The sequence below is a fragment of the Drosophila subpulchrella genome, chromosome X (genome assembly GCF_014743375.2).
Source record: "Drosophila subpulchrella strain 33 F10 #4 breed RU33 chromosome X, RU_Dsub_v1.1 Primary Assembly, whole genome shotgun sequence".
NCBI classification, from domain to species: Eukaryota; Metazoa; Arthropoda; class Insecta; order Diptera; family Drosophilidae; genus Drosophila; species Drosophila subpulchrella.
Window position 1 is genome coordinate 7,897,035 of NC_050613.1, and position 15,920 is coordinate 7,912,954.

General features: G+C 34.7%; 1 protein-coding gene across 6 annotated transcripts in view; it reads left to right on the top strand.

The window, feature by feature from the left end:
• The first annotated feature begins 7,497 nt into the window (after window positions 1-7,497).
• LOC119558348 (ELAV-like protein 2) overlaps window positions 7,498-15,920 on the top strand; it is a 30,616-nt gene continuing 22,193 nt past the window's right edge. For 2 of the 6 annotated variants that reach the window (XM_037871836.1, XM_037871837.1), the window contains exons 1-2: window positions 7,503-7,660; window positions 8,587-9,605. The gene's annotated coding sequence lies outside the window, so the exon portion shown is untranslated. Of the gene's footprint in view, window positions 7,799-8,586; window positions 9,606-15,920 lie in introns of all 6 variants that reach the window. The other 4 variants (XM_037871832.1, XM_037871829.1, XM_037871833.1 and 1 more) reach the window with 4 other exon arrangements.

Genomic DNA, 15,920 nt, shown 5'->3' on the forward strand with positions numbered 1-15,920 from the left:
CACATACACAGGCACTCGTACATATATCTATATGCTGGATTATGTGGACAATATCGAGGACCTCGGGGGCTTTTCATCGTTCTTGCTGCTGTTTTTCATGTTTCGGGCTTGCTTTGAGTTTCATGCGCTTGGCGTATTTATTCGGGCAATGTGAAAATTATTCGAAGCGGAGGATGCTGAGAACAGGGTGATTTTTCAAAATGGTTTTGAGTTATCCTAACACGTTGTAGAGAGATAAATGTGATTAGATCTAAAACATTTAAGGTATTATGGAATTTATATTTGGTTTAAATTATATATTTAAAATATTCTTAAGTCCTTTAAGGTTATATTTATTTAAACAAAGCTAAAATGTTATTTATAATCAACTTTAGTTACCATTTTCTTTGCTAATTTATATGTTTGGCAACTTGGGGACACCCCTTATAAGGTTTGGTATGTAATTCACGTACATAGGACTCTATTACACATGTGTGTGTAGTATTTACGCATGTATGCGGGCGTCTGTTTTTGTGTGAACAAAACATACAAACGTATGTATATATTCAGAAGGCTTGCACCCACGCACATTTATAGAGAGAAAATTTCTCAATTTCAAATGCAAATATTCGCATAACGCATCGTTAGATTTGACATTTTATTTATTCGTTTTATGCAAGTGAGATGGGTGTACATGGCTCATCTCTCTCACACCTTTCGGCCATTTCTCTGTGTAAAAACAAAACCCATTTACTGACGGCGTCAAATACATATACTGTGTTTATGCGATGCCGAATTCACGCTTTCATTTCGCGATTTCAGCCGATTCGTGTGTGCATAAACGCCATTTCGTGAATTCGGCAACACACGAAAGTTGACTATGAATTCAACCTCAAAGCGTGAATTGGTGACAATTAAACTCCGGTAACTCTATATAATTATCGGAGTTGCCATAACGATATAAATACATAAATACACCTTACATTTAACAAATTATTTGTTCATTTAGTGCCAATGGAAACTAGTTTTCATCTTTTATTTTGACGGTAAATAGATGTTATACTGGCTTCCACATACTTTATCTTTAATATTAGCAAGATTATTTCATGCGAATCGAGAAAAAATAATCGGTTTAATAATCGCTGACACCTTTTTCCACCGGTCCGGCACCTCTGTCAGCTGAGATTGATAGAATGCATGAATTCGGCGGTGTCGCATAAACAGGAGCAAATTTTATTTCACGCTTTTAAGAAATCATGAAACCCTTAGCATAAACATAGTAATAGACATGGTGGGCCATAGTTTGGAGTTCGGGGCGTATACTTGATGTCAGAAAAAGCTTTAAACACGATATTTCTGGTGCAAAAATTATAGAATTTCCATATTAATAGAAAACAATTCAGCGAAATTGTGTGATCTACACTTTTATGTTCAGTTTTAAATTTAAAAAAATTAAATATGAGAAGTTCTTTTGTTTTAAAAGGAAATTGTTAAGAGTTTTATCAATGAAAATAAAATATTATATAATTGTTTTTTCTTTCCTAACTCGATATTTTTATTTTTAAACATTTTACTTAATGAGTATATCTTTCATTGAGGAATAAATAACAACGTTTCATACGTTTCTCGCAGTGTATGTGTGTCGGAATGCATAAATATCTCTTTGCCGTAATATATATAGCCACTGATTCGATCGATTTGTGGTGGCATATAGATTAACTGATTTGCCATTCAGCTGATTAGCATTCAAGTGGTTGGAAGCGGGCGCCGGAAACGGAAGTCACTCGATGGCTGTTAAAAGTTTTTCGCCTCGTTCTCTGTCTTTTGTTCCTTTTATTTATCCGCTGGCACTTTTCTTTTTTGGGAAGGAGTGGAATTAGCTGCTGTGCAGCGACTTGTGTGATTCCTTTTTTGTTGCCTCTTAATGCAATTACGCCATCCTTTAAGCTCTCCATCCCTTTAAAATTCCTCTTTCTCTTTCCACACGGATGTGTGCACTGCAAAAAATTGTGTACAGCTTTTTTTTTATTTCTTTGATATTTCTTATTTAAAATCTTATAATGTTTTGGGTGATTTAAAAATCTTCTTAAGCTTAAACTAATTTACTCAAGTAAATAAATGTAATATGTAAATACTACATCACTTGATTTGGAAGTAATAAACCATTATCTACAAAACTTTAAGATCACATATTTTTCCCGCCGTGTACTCTTATGTAAGATTTAGTGTGTGTGAGTGACTTAGCCCTTTTGAGCCGCCCTCGTAATGCATTTGGAGCGTTAAAACGCCACTTGAGTGAGGATGTTTGGTACCGGCAAGGAACTGCACACTGTATGGACCCGGGGATGTTGGGTGTTAAGGGGCTGCAGGGTCAAGGAGGAGGAGGGTTAAGGGTGCCTGCAGAAGTGCATATGCTAATTGGTAAGTGCACGGCTCAACGAGCACCTGTTGAAGTCAGCATCGCTCTCCTTTAGAATTTTACAAGCAGATACGGACTTGAAGAGCTTATATGCACACATCCCCCAGTTGAAAAAATCTTTTAATAGAGATTTCCCTTTACTTCACCAGTGACCAAAAAATAAAATCGAGAAAATGGTGTTCTATAGAATGCAACTGAATATTATATGTACCTGACATCTTTTTTGGTTACGCTTTGAACAAAATAAAAGCCCAAAAAGTAAAGTTTCAATTGACCAGTGTTAAATAATATTATAAATATTGAGAATAATAATAGCTACAGTAGCTATGTTTTTCAGAACAAAAGTACAATTATTGTTGGTTTTGATAAGACAAAATTGTAAATATACTAAATCAAACTTGAAAGGTACATTTAAAATGATTTTACGTTTTTAATCCTAAAATTAAAATATAAATAAATATATATTTATTTTTAAAGGAAATTACAGTAGAAAATTTATAGTAACCTAATTAAAAGTTATATATATATTGCTATAGATATTATAACATAATATCTATATAAAATATATGAAATACATATTTAAAATAACGACATTTCTAATTAATTGTTTTACTTTTTCCTAGTTTTCCTAGGGTAAATATGGTATCACGAAAGACTTGAATATTACGAAGCATTTTATATTGAAAATTTGTACCAAGAGCTTACGTTTCCTGCCGAACGATTCGTAACCGAAGTGATTTCTTTATGGGATAAGGAGTCCTTTGAATCATGTAAGATTATTGATTTATTGTGTTTGCGTTCGGCTTAAAGGAGCTTAGTGTGTGGTGAGAGCCTTAAAAAGCGGGGGATTGGATAAATAGTTTATATTTGGGATCCTTGTTACCGGTTGTTATTGGGTTAATTCTGCAATCCGTTTTCCCCATCCTCCCGTTTTTCCACCTTCCCTTTTCCCCGGTGCCAACGTGACTGCTCGTTCTTATTTCCATCTATTTTGTGAATATCCTGGGGCCTCACCACCACATGCACACGATGCTCAGCAGGATGTGCTGTGCCACGCCCCCATGCACTCAATTAAGTGAGTGTGTGTGGGTGGGGAGTCCTCTGTTGACTCGAGAACTTGGCACAACTTTTGCGTACGAGTTGGCCGACTACGTGACAGAGGTCGCAAGTGCCCCTTTCTGGGCTTTCAAGACCCCCCTTTGCTTACCCAACCAGGCCTGCTATTTGCACAACCGACACACCCCAAAAAATAATAGTTGTTATGATAGCAAGACTCGCAACTTGTTTGCGTAAATATGCTCTCTATTAAAGAAAAACAATTTTGGAATTTAAGTAAATATCTTCAGTAAATTTCGAATGTAAACCAATGTTAGCCAAACTAAAGATATAAATAAAATATTTATTTATTCGATTGGGGCGTAAGTTGAGTAAGTTAGAGTTCTATATTTGAGGAATCTTTTTGGAAATCAGTTTAAGAATCATTTTATATAATATAATATATAAAATATGCCACACAAGGCACTAGGGCTATGAAATCCCTTTTAAATGTCATTTTAGGTGTCTAAAAGTATGCAGCAATATATTTATGACTCAAAATACATTGAATTCCTCCAGAAGGAATGCTATAAACTATTCACTGCATACTTTTAGACACCTAAAAATGACATGTTAAATAGATTTTAAAACCATAGTGATTTGTGTGCCACCCCCATAAATAAATAATGTTTTTTTTTATGAATCTGTATGAAGCTAAATAAAATAATTATAACTTTTTAATATTAGTAAAGAGTTTTCAACGTAAAATTTTTAATTTATGATTTAAGATAGCTATACTTATATACGTCTTCAATTTAATGTTGAGAATAGAGTTGATCTATATTTTTGTAGATTAACTTTAAACAATTTTCTCTAGTTGAACATTCACCGCAGAAGTTTTATCTACTTTTTTAAGGGCAGTCGATTAGTATTTTCTAATTGTTCTTAAATAAACTGAATGAAATAAATATAAGTGGTCAGTAATAATATAGTAGATAACGATAATATCGGTATAAGTATTTTGTAAAGAGAGTCCTAGATACGATTTAAATTTAATGTTGAGAATAGAGTTGTTATATATTTCTGTAGATATTCTCTAACCCATTTTCTCTAGGTGTTCATTCCCCCCTAGAACTCTTTTTTATTTTGACTTTAAGGCAGTCGTCTTAAAGTCGTTGCCCCCACCTCCATTGCCATCTCCAATCTCCGATTGACCATTTATGGCTACATATCTATGTCTATAACTCCGGGGGTGTGTACGTGGGCAAAGTACAATCTGCCGGCCGGCCGGTCTCTGTGCTTTTGGGGCGTGTTCGGCGCCCAGTTTGACACAATTTCGAATGCCGCCGCCCATATGCAGAAATTGCTCCATTTTCGCAGCGTTGGATAAGTCTACACGACCCCGGGAAAATTCTCCAGCGGGACAGCGCCCCTACGAGAGCTTTTCCTTCGCGAAGAGCTTTCTTCGGGGATGCCCAATTGTCCCACACACATATATCCCATATCCCCATCCCTGCTGTGTATCCAATTCGGGATTTGGCTTAGATAATCACGGGGATTTTCCGAGTATGGGCGTATGGTGGGGGCACATGCACACATAATATCATTATTTATTTTAATTAATTGAAAATGTTTAAAAGCCGCCGCCCTGCGATGACCCTAATTCAAAGTAAGCTCACTAATTGCAACTCACTTTGAGGGAGCCCTCAACTTTAAGTGGTATAGTGCAAGTGGATTGTCTGAGGATGCAATCCATGTTTATATTTTCGTAGCTAAGTACTCGGTAGTTGAAGATTATAAGTATAATTGTATAAGTTTCATTTATAAGATAAATTGCAGTTACTAGCCCAAGCGTTTGTGTTTCATTTGTATATGGATGAGGGCTTATCTATTATTTTTATACATTTTTAAGGTTATAAGTTTATCTATTATTTTTATACATTTTTTTTGGTTAGAAGTATTTTAAAGCGCTCTTATATCTAACTAACTCATATACCATGCAAATTTAATATGAGTGCCACAAAAATCGCTGGGGCTTTAAAAAATTTTTTAAATTAAGTTTTAGGTGTCTAAAAGTATGCAGTGAATAATTGATAGTCGTCTTTTTGAATGTATTCATTGCACTTGTAAGTTGAAAATATATTGTTGCATACTTTTCGACACCTAAATATGACACTTAAAAGTAATTTTAAAATCCTAGCGATTTATGTGGCACTTTTGTATAATAATTTATCTTTTAGCATTATATTTTAAATTTTAAAGTTATACTTTTAATTCTAATGCAGGTTCTGTTTTTATTATTATTTTTTTATTAAATATAAGAGCTATAAAACTTATAACAAATACCAGAATAGAATTTTTTAAATTATATTAAGAACATTTCTAGGAACAATTTAAGTGTTGCATTTGAATCTTAAAAAAAGGGTTGTACAACATATATTCCCATAGTATAAATACATTTTCAACTTGAATTTCTGCGGGTATAACCATTTTGCTGTTTAACCTAAGCCAACATTTTCCAATTTGTTTTGTGGTATATCTCACAATTTATTTAATATTGCAATATTCTGTGGCAAGACTGTTAAAATCCAGCACATTATGAATTCATTTGTGAATATTAATATTTGATCAGCTTCTATTTTGGCAAATTGAGTCCTCGGATGAACATGAATTGCACAGCAAATATTCGCTCTGTCACCGTCTCTTTCTAAACGCATCAAGCCGTCTCTTTTTACTGCGCCCGTATCCTGAGACAAAGTCTTTCAATTAATTTCAAATGGGAATGCACCGAAGCTCAATGCAAACATTTGCACAATTTCAAATCGCTTTTGCCGCTGCTTTTGCTCTGCTTTATTTCCCACCCACTGTTTTAACTCCCCACCTTCGTTTCCTCATTTCTTGCACATAAAATATATTTCCTGGAGCTATTTCGGTTGGAAATTAAAAGATTTTAAGCACGAAAATAAAAACTTAATTTCGTTTTGGTCTTGGAAATAATAGTTTTATTATATTTCTTGCAGGAAAAATAAAATAGAACTATTTAAGTTAACATTTTACAATTTTATATGTGTAATATTTTATTTTTGGATAAAAATCTTAGATGATTTAAATGTTTTTTTAAAAAAGAAGATATCAAGTAAAATAATTAAAATTAAAAATATTCTTTGATTGAAAACTATAACTAGTTACTATTATTACCATTTTTGAATATTATAGCTCTTATTTAAAATTAAAACTAATAAATGTAATATATAGTTAGCAAGAACTATAAAATATAGTAATATGACTATAATTTCGAATTATTTTAAATTTTTTTTCACGTTCTCTCCAATTTTTCCTCATATATTTTTGGTTGGTTATTGTATTTACATACCATTAAATTAGCTCAGCTTTTCGGTTTATTTTTTTGAAAGATCTTACTTTTTAAATTAATTTTGGCTCATTCCCGTGTTTTTAATTATAGGAAACTGAAAGCTCGACTCTATTTTGCAAGTGTTCTATCCTGTTGTTTTTGAGAGTTGCGAACAGCTGCAATTACACAGATTACAAGGGATATAGACGACGAGCTGCTGGCACACATTCTGTAAAACCACCTCGTTGCCACGCCCCCCGGTGTTCGAGGAAAATGCATTTTCAAATTATTTCAAAGCCGCGCTTTTGGAGAGAATTTTCCGCTGGCCCGGAGAGTTGGAGCCGAGTGGGAAAATCGGATCGAGGAGGTGGGTGGGTTGGTGGGTTGGATTGTCGGAAAAGCTGTGCCGAAAAGCTCTGCTCCCGCTTGAATTGTAGGTGCGCTGCGTTTTCCGTGAAAAGTCTCCTCTAAACAGGATGCGTTGGCTTCGCTGCCGGCGTCGCAGTCGCTGCGGAAAAGCGCCTCTCTCTCTCTCACATTTTCCTGGAAAATTCAGTACGAGTCAAGCAGTCTTCGGCGCATCCAGCAAACGCGGTTCTTTTTTAAGCGCGTTTTCGTATTATTCTACTCATATGATTTATCATTTGCGTCGCTATATGATTTCTCCTTGTTTCCGTAGTATGAAAAGCCATTACTACTAACAAATAAATCAACCAAATAAAATCCAAAAAAAATATTAGGCAAGAGTTTAAGGATTGACGAGGACGTAGACGAAGAAGGCGGAGGAGCACTAAACACGACCGGCTTGAGAGAGAAATATTCCTGGGGAATACCGGCCTACAAGGACCTCCGTTGTCCATCCTGTCAGTCAGTCAGTACGTCCCCAAGCACTTTTTTATATCTTTTTGTATATGTGTGTGAGTGTGAGAGTGAGATCTGCGATCGCTAAGATATATGTATCCCAAAAGAACCGGCTCTTAGAGATCACATTACTTTGATAAGCTCAAGCTAAGGTTAGTAAGATCCTTGAAAAGGTAAAGGGAAATAAATTGAAAGTCGATCAAGTGAGTAAAAAATGGTTCACCGTAAAAGAATTTCCGCATTATTACACAGCAAGAAGAGTATGACTACTTATACAATTACATTTTTATTATAATTACTCAAAGGGGATTTAAATTTCAATAGATATAACTTCTTAACTTATGTAAAATGAGTTTAAAGTTAGTTACATACTTGAAATTCTTTTCTAACTCATACAAATGTAAGCAAATTGTAGATAATATTTTTAGGTTCAGCAGAGGTAATTGCTAACTGAAACGAATTTAAAAGGATTTAAATCTCATATAAAAGGTATTAAAGTAATATTTATTTTTATTATAAATATTACGTTATATAGATAATCTAGCTTGAGCTTGAACCTAAGTCTTGTAATTTTTAAAAATATCTGCCGGTATGGATTTTTTGTGTCGCTCAATATATATTTTATCTCTAGTTGTAAAAAATGTATCCGTTTTGTACCCAAGTTACCATAAATCTAATGTGTAATAGAAACATAACAAAAAATATTTTACTTGAAAGATAATAGATGAGAGCTTTGGTTTTGCAAATAATTAACATTTTTGTTAAAACCTAAAAATACAGCAATTTACTTATTCAAATTTAGGTTAATTTTGATTTGTTTTCTTCCAGTGTACTTATTTTGTGTGCACGTGAGAAAGGGTGTGGCATCGACCTAATTACCTGTATCAAAATTTTGGGTACCTAAAATTTATAAAAATGTTTACTTCTGATTTCTTTGCAGCCAATTCAGAGCGTATTAACACAAAAGTCTGCTGGCAGCAATCAACTTTAAGCCAAAACTAATAAAATTCTCAAACAAAATTGTTAAACAAGAAATTGCATACAACTATCATCACAATTTTTCAATGTTTTAATTTTTGTGTTGTTGACTGATGCAAAGATAAAAGACCAAATTCGTTAAGGAAAAGCAATTCTCCCACAGTATATTAAAATACAAATAAACAAGTATAAAGTAACTAATTTTTATTCAAATATAAATTTGGTTTTGGTAAATGTGCGCTAGCTAGAACCATATATATATATATAAATATTATATATCTAGTCGAATAACATTTGATTACCTTCGTCGGTGAGTGTCTAGCCAATCAATCTATACCCTATAGGAACCATATATACCACAAGGTTTTATACTGAATTTATAAAATTTGGGTAAGGGCGCAGTGCGCATCGAAGGCCCCATCAAAAGCAGAAACACCAAACTCAATATAAACCAAGAAAAATACCATAAGCAAGTGTTTTTTTGTCGTAAATAAATAAATATACATATTTACACTTAAATGAAAGAAGTTAAACAAAAGTAACATTAAAATAAAGACTTGAATTTCTCAAAGAAATTAATATTTATACAAGAACAAGCGAAGAAGTATAAGAAAAACGGACTTCCAACGATTTCAAAACACGACGAAATATTTTTAGAGCAAGAACCCTGCAACAAGCTATGATAACGAAAACAATTCAAATCGGTTAACAAAATATTTGCCAAATCCATGTATGAATCAAAAACAAACAAATAATACGGAATAAACGCAAACTTAATGAAAAATCAAACGTCGAGCTACAAGAATTTATATTAAAAAATAAAAACAATGGAATAAAGAAATTGAGAAGAACCAAAAAAGGACGAGTGCAAAAAGCGGATTTAGGGGAAAAGCGAGGGAAGGATCGAGATCACCATAGATCAGCTGTAAAGTGATATTTTATAAAAACCGAAAATATCAGTTAAGGACAACGACTTATAAGGTAAGATTTAAATTTAATATTAACAATATTTGAAAATAACTAGAGGTATTTTATTAAAAAACTTTTTGTAGAGACTTAAAACAAAATCACGCTTAAGCCTAAAAGCCTAAATGGAAATCCTAAATTCAAACATCATTATATTAAAATTATTACAAATTTTAGGAGAGTTATAATAGTTGTGCCTAAAGGCAGGACATCGAAATGTATAACGTTTTTGAAATCTCTTATCAAGGTGCCTAAAAGTATGCAGCGAAAAAAAGAATGTGGTGTTTCGAAATGCTTGCATACTTTTCCGTGTGGCTTCCTCGTCATTGTTTATGACAGACCGATAATGAAATAATCAGCGATTGTTTAATTTTCGCTTGTAACAATAGACCCAAAACAATTGAAATTGTGAAAATTGCGAAATTGGCAATTGCAATTTCCCCCATTTTGCGGCGGCCTGTCTATCGCCATTCCACTCTCTCGCATCGCTGTTTACACTTGAGCTCTTCGACGAGCAATTTGTGCATTAATTGTGTTCGCTGATTGCATTGTTGTTTCATTGATGATGATTGCCCCGCCCCACCGCCTACCCGCCACGCCCCCACTCAATCAATCATTCCCCCTCCCTCGCTCCCCACCCGCTGCCATGATTGCATCCACACGGACACGGGCCCAGACACACACATATATATCCTCGATATCCTGACAGGAGCACAATCACATAATGGCCGGGCCGCCATTTTCCCACACTCTGCACCCTCGCAGATTTCATGGCAATTTTATCGATTTTTAAATTGGCACAAATTAATCGAGAAAATCGCATTTGTGCACTCGGAACTGGCAGTCACGTTGAAAAATTGCATATTGCATGTAGCAACATCAATAAGTAGATTTTCTAATTTTTAGGATTTCAATTTTATACCTTTACAGAGGGTATTTTGATTTTAAAATGAAGTGAAGGAGATCTTTCTGACCCCATGAAGCATATATATCCTTTCCGTCCGTTTGTCCGTCCGTTTGTCCGTCCGTTTGTCCGTTCGTCTGTCCGTTTCTACGCAATCTAGCCTCTCAGTTGTAAAGCTATCGGATCGAAACTTCCTTCTATTGCAGGTAGTATAAAAGACAGATCAAGCGGGATCGGACAACTATATCCTATAGCTACCATACAAAAGATCGAAAATATAACGGAAGAAAATACTAGCTTCGTTGTTTTCCATCATATAGTCTTCCACTAGGGGGAACAGCTTTTTCTTAAGATTACAAAAGTTTGTATAAATTTGTTTTTTAATCAAACGGCTAGATCATAAGTCTGCCATAGGAACTAAAAAAAAATTAATGAAAACAAATATTTAAAAAAATTCTAGCTTCCTTATTTCTGATCATATTCTTTCCATGCTTATTTTTTTTTATAGTAATTTTGTTTAGTTCTTGAATCTCATTATTTATTGGTCTCTTGGACTGTTGTTATCAACTGCACAAAAATGAAGAGACACGCCTCTTCATTTCCAAATAGAGTTTAGAATTTCTTGTCTAATCCCAAAATGTATTAAAGTAAAAATCATATAATAATTTCCCTTTTTTTTTATTAGTCGTTTGCCAACCGCCGACGTTTAGGGGGCTTACGTGTGGGATAGTTCGATTTTGATTAATCGAAAATTCTTGAAAATCGTGCCAAGTACACCACTCTCCGCAAAGGCTCTAACTCAAATGCTTCCAACTCGGCGGCTTCCAATCCAAAATTCAGATGGCACAATTGCGGGGTTAAAGTCGATTTGCAGTTTCCAAAACATGAATCTAATTACATGCTCATTTCTCATCAAGTGCTCTACGTCCTCGGCGGGGACATAGGTCACTATCTCACAGTTCTCAACATTTCTATAGACTACTTTCCGCACGTATTCTTCACCGTAAGGTTTTAAGGCGGTATGCTTGGCCAAGCACCATTTATCCACATTTAAGCCCTTGTTTTGGTTTTGGATTATCTCAAAGGACCGTTTTAGATCTCCTTTATCCAACATCGGTATTACAAATGATATGGCCTTTAGTTCGATGTAACGAACAAATTCTTTCGAATCACTGGCGTTGAGCGGCTCCATTGGCAAGTGTTGATCAGAAAATTTTGAACCAAATTATATTTGTGATGAAAAATTTTATCGAAATACAAGTTACAAAAATACTCTTGAAAATTTGTAAACTTAAACACACAAAAGTATAATAGTACAAGTCTGTACGGATGCTTTTGTAAGAATGAGCCTGAAAAGTTCACAGCCTAGGCAAATAGGGAAACGGTGAAGTCACAGCTTACTTTTCACAAAACTCTAAAAAGTGTAAGACACTTGGGAACTGAATAAGACTTGGGACTATACGTATTTTTTCTGAATTCAAAGCGGGTATTCTAAGTGTTAGGAAACCGCTATTAATCGAAAAGGATTTTTACAAATTGGCTAGTACCTTTTTGGATACCAATTTGTAGTTTTAGAAAAATGAAAGATGTGTATACTGGTCACGCGAATTCTTGAGAAATCGCCGTCCATGGACCAAAAAACACAAGAAAAATGGGTCCGTTTTGGTCCGAGGCTCTTAAATTTTAGATAAAAAGTGTATATTATTGGTCGCGCGAATTCTTGAGAAACCGCTGACCACGGAGAGCATATTAGAAAATTTACATTTTTCACGAATTTCATATTTCAAATATCTATACTTCTAAAGCGAGTCGTAGCGGAAGCGATCATTTATTTTTCGATTGATCTATATTTCCCTTTATATTTATTGAGCCGCATAACTAGTCTCTGCGTCTGAAAATATTACAGACTTTTATATTTGGAATTATCTGAACAAAGGTGTCAAATTTTCCAATTCAGTTCCAGGTTTTTTGACTCTGGTCCCAAAGAGCCCGAAACTGATTGCCCAAAATATAAAACTAAAATTCAATAAGAAATAAGTTCTTTTATTATTAAGCGTTTGCCAACGGCTGACGTTCGGATCGAATTAGATTTAGTGAAAACTTTTGAAAAACGTGCCAAATAAGCCGCTCCGCAATCTCTCCGCATCAACTATAAGCTAAAAACAATAAGTTTTATTATTTATATTATTTTTTTAATTAATCGTTTACCAACCGCTGACGTTTAGATCGATTCAGGGGGCTTCCGTGGGGGACAGTTCAAATTTGAATAATCGAAAATTCAGGAAAAACGTGCCAGATACACCACTCTCTGTAAAGGCATCAAAAGTTTCCAACTCGTCGGTCTACAAACCAAAATCCAGGTGGATCATATCCGGGATTATAGTCAACTTTTAGTCTCCAAAACATGAATGCGATAAATCCTTCGCTCTTCAAATGCTTTATGTCATCGGCGGGTACGTAGGCTATAATCTCACAGTTCTCGTAATCTGGGCTAACTACTTTTCGCTCATATTCTGGATCGTTAGGATCTAAAGGGGTGATCTTCACCAAGCGCCATGTATTCACATTAATGTTCTTTTTTTGATTTTGGATGATGGTAAAATAACGGTATAGGGCTGCTTCTGTGACCATTGGTAGGACGAATTTAATGGCCCTGAACGCGATATAACGAACAGTGTCGCCCGCAGCATTGCTGGTGAGCGGATCCATTGGCATTGTTAGGCAGAAATTTGGAAACCGAAAATGCGTAGAAAAATGTTATCGAAATAAAAGTTACAAAAATACTCTTGAAAATTTTGTACCTCAAAAACACACAAAAATATTATAGTACTAGTCTGTACGGATACTGTTGTTAGAATGAGTCTGAAAAGTTCACAGCCCAGGCAAATGGGGAAACGGTGAAGTCACAGCATACTTTTCACAACATTTTTGAAAATGTAAGACACTGGGGAACTGTCTAATTCAGTTCCCCAGGGTCTTACATTTTTGGGGTATTACGTATTTTTTCTGGATCTTATCATCCACACATTCAAAGCAGGTATCTTAAGTGTTAAGAAACCGCTTTTCATCGAGAAGGATTTTCACCAATTGGTCTTAGGACCAAAAAACACAAATGAGAAGTGGTTCCTTTTTGGGCCGTGATTTTTAAAGTTAAGGGTGAACATTTTTTATCCCGAATTTACCCGAATTCTTGAGGAATCGCTGTCCATGGAAAGTATTTTAGAAAAATATTAATTTTTCACGAGTTTTATAATTAATGTTGAAAAGTCCATATATTTAAAATATATATTTTTAAAGCGAGTCACGGTCACCTAAATTCTTTATCTGATATCCCAACTCTCTAGCAATATAAATCCCTAATAAATCTAAATAACATTATTGATCTAAACCTTCTGAAAACCATTTTAACTCCCTAAATAATATGAAATTTAATAGAAAGCACTCTTAAAAATTAGTTTAAGCAAATATAATCGACCTGATAGTGGATATTTGTGTTTTTTAATAACATTTATCCCAACTTTTATGTAGAAAGGAAGGAATGGCAAATTTCCCCTGTCCTGTCCTCGAAAAAAATCAATTATTTAAATGCGACTTTGGCTGAAAAGCGATAGAAAGGGGGCTCGAGTTACGTTCGGTACTTGCGATGACATTAAATTAAAATAAATTGGGTGTTGTTATGGGTTGTTGGAGCTGGATTATATCACAAACGGCAACTGACAATGCATATATTGTGCAGCATCCATATTTTATACGTTATACGTACATATAATTGAAAATGCAGTCTGTATCCCTTTCCCCCTGACTGTCTATGTTTATCAACCTGCGAATGGCATATAGAATTTATTATATGAATGGCATATAGAACATGTAAATGCTGGCAGAACTTTGGATGAGTGTCTGCAGTTTTTATGCCCATCCACCCTCGAAACCAGATGGAACTGGCCACGAGCCACCACCAGTGGCTTGGAACCACCACGTTCCCCACGTGCAATATCCATATATCCATATACCAGCAACGGCATCGAGCATCCCCACCACTCAAGTTCGGCCACCCACCATCGGATATCTTTTAGCCGACTGACTCCAACAGGCAAAATCAGCTTTAAGATAAGTTCCCCGGATTAGTATCTAGACTCTTGATGAAATACGCTTAGGACTTCCTGCAAAAAGTAGCTCAAATAAGAAAAAACCACTTAGATATGAAACTCTTTCAGTTCTTAAAACAAACCAATATCTGAGGTATCAACAAAGTTGTTGTTATATCTTTAGGTTCTATAGAAAATCACAATCTTATAAAAAATAAATAAAGGTGTCTTAAAGTATGCAGCAATATCTTGTAACATATGACGTTATATTTTTACTGCATACTTTTCGTCAGTTTTCATTTGTACTCACTACAATTTTTAGATACAATGAAGAATATAAGATCTATTAGATATAACTTTAATACAAAACAGAATCTGAAAGCTCATAAATATATTTAGGTTTATATTAAAATAAAATATGTTGAAATTTGATAAATCATGAAAAAATGTACAAATTTTTTAGCTGTAAATTTCTTGACTTCTTATTTTTATTCTGCCATGATATTTTTTTGCCAACTTTTGCTAACTTTGTAGCTTATAGCAACTCTATGTGTGCAGTTACATATACACATCTGCAGCCCAACGGATTTTCTTTCTCGTCACAAATTGAATTTCCTTTTTCCACTTTGCTGCTTCCATAGTGAAATTGAGAGAAATTCCATTCAACGCTCACTTTTCTTGGGGAAAAATCTTGAGATGAGTTTCCATTTTCCTTTTTCCATCTGGTGCGCTCTATTCTCTGGCCATTTTCTTTTGCGGATTCTGTAAATTAAAACGCGTTGCCACGCCCACGCCCACGCATCCGCATCCGCATCCGCATCCGCCGCCTACCAGCCAGCACTGCACTAAAGTGAAGTAAAATTCTATTAGAACTTTTGCGTCGAACAAAAAGCCGTCGAGGTCCATGAAAATTAAGGCTTTCAACGGAAGAAATTCAATTTCCAAAGAGTTATTTTCCTGTTTTCTCTGCCACCCCCGGAAACCCCTTTTCCCTATTGTGTTTTCCCCCATTATTTTCTCAACTACACTTTGTTTTCCTATTCTTTGACATTTTTTTTTCGACTTTCTAGGTTTCTGTTTGCGATTTTTACTGAGCTCCTTTAGGGCTTATGGCTGAGTTCTCTTGTCAATAAAATTTGTGTGCAATTCCCGGAGGAAGGCAAATTGCATTCCATTTATAGAGAAATGATTTTATTCCGAATCAAATTGTTACTCATTAGTTGCCGTTTCCATCAATCACTCTTTGAATGGAAAATTGAACCGAATAATTGCCTAATTTTGCAATACAACTCGTAATTAAGTTGAGGGGACAATTTGATGGGCACAACGTGGCGTATGAGC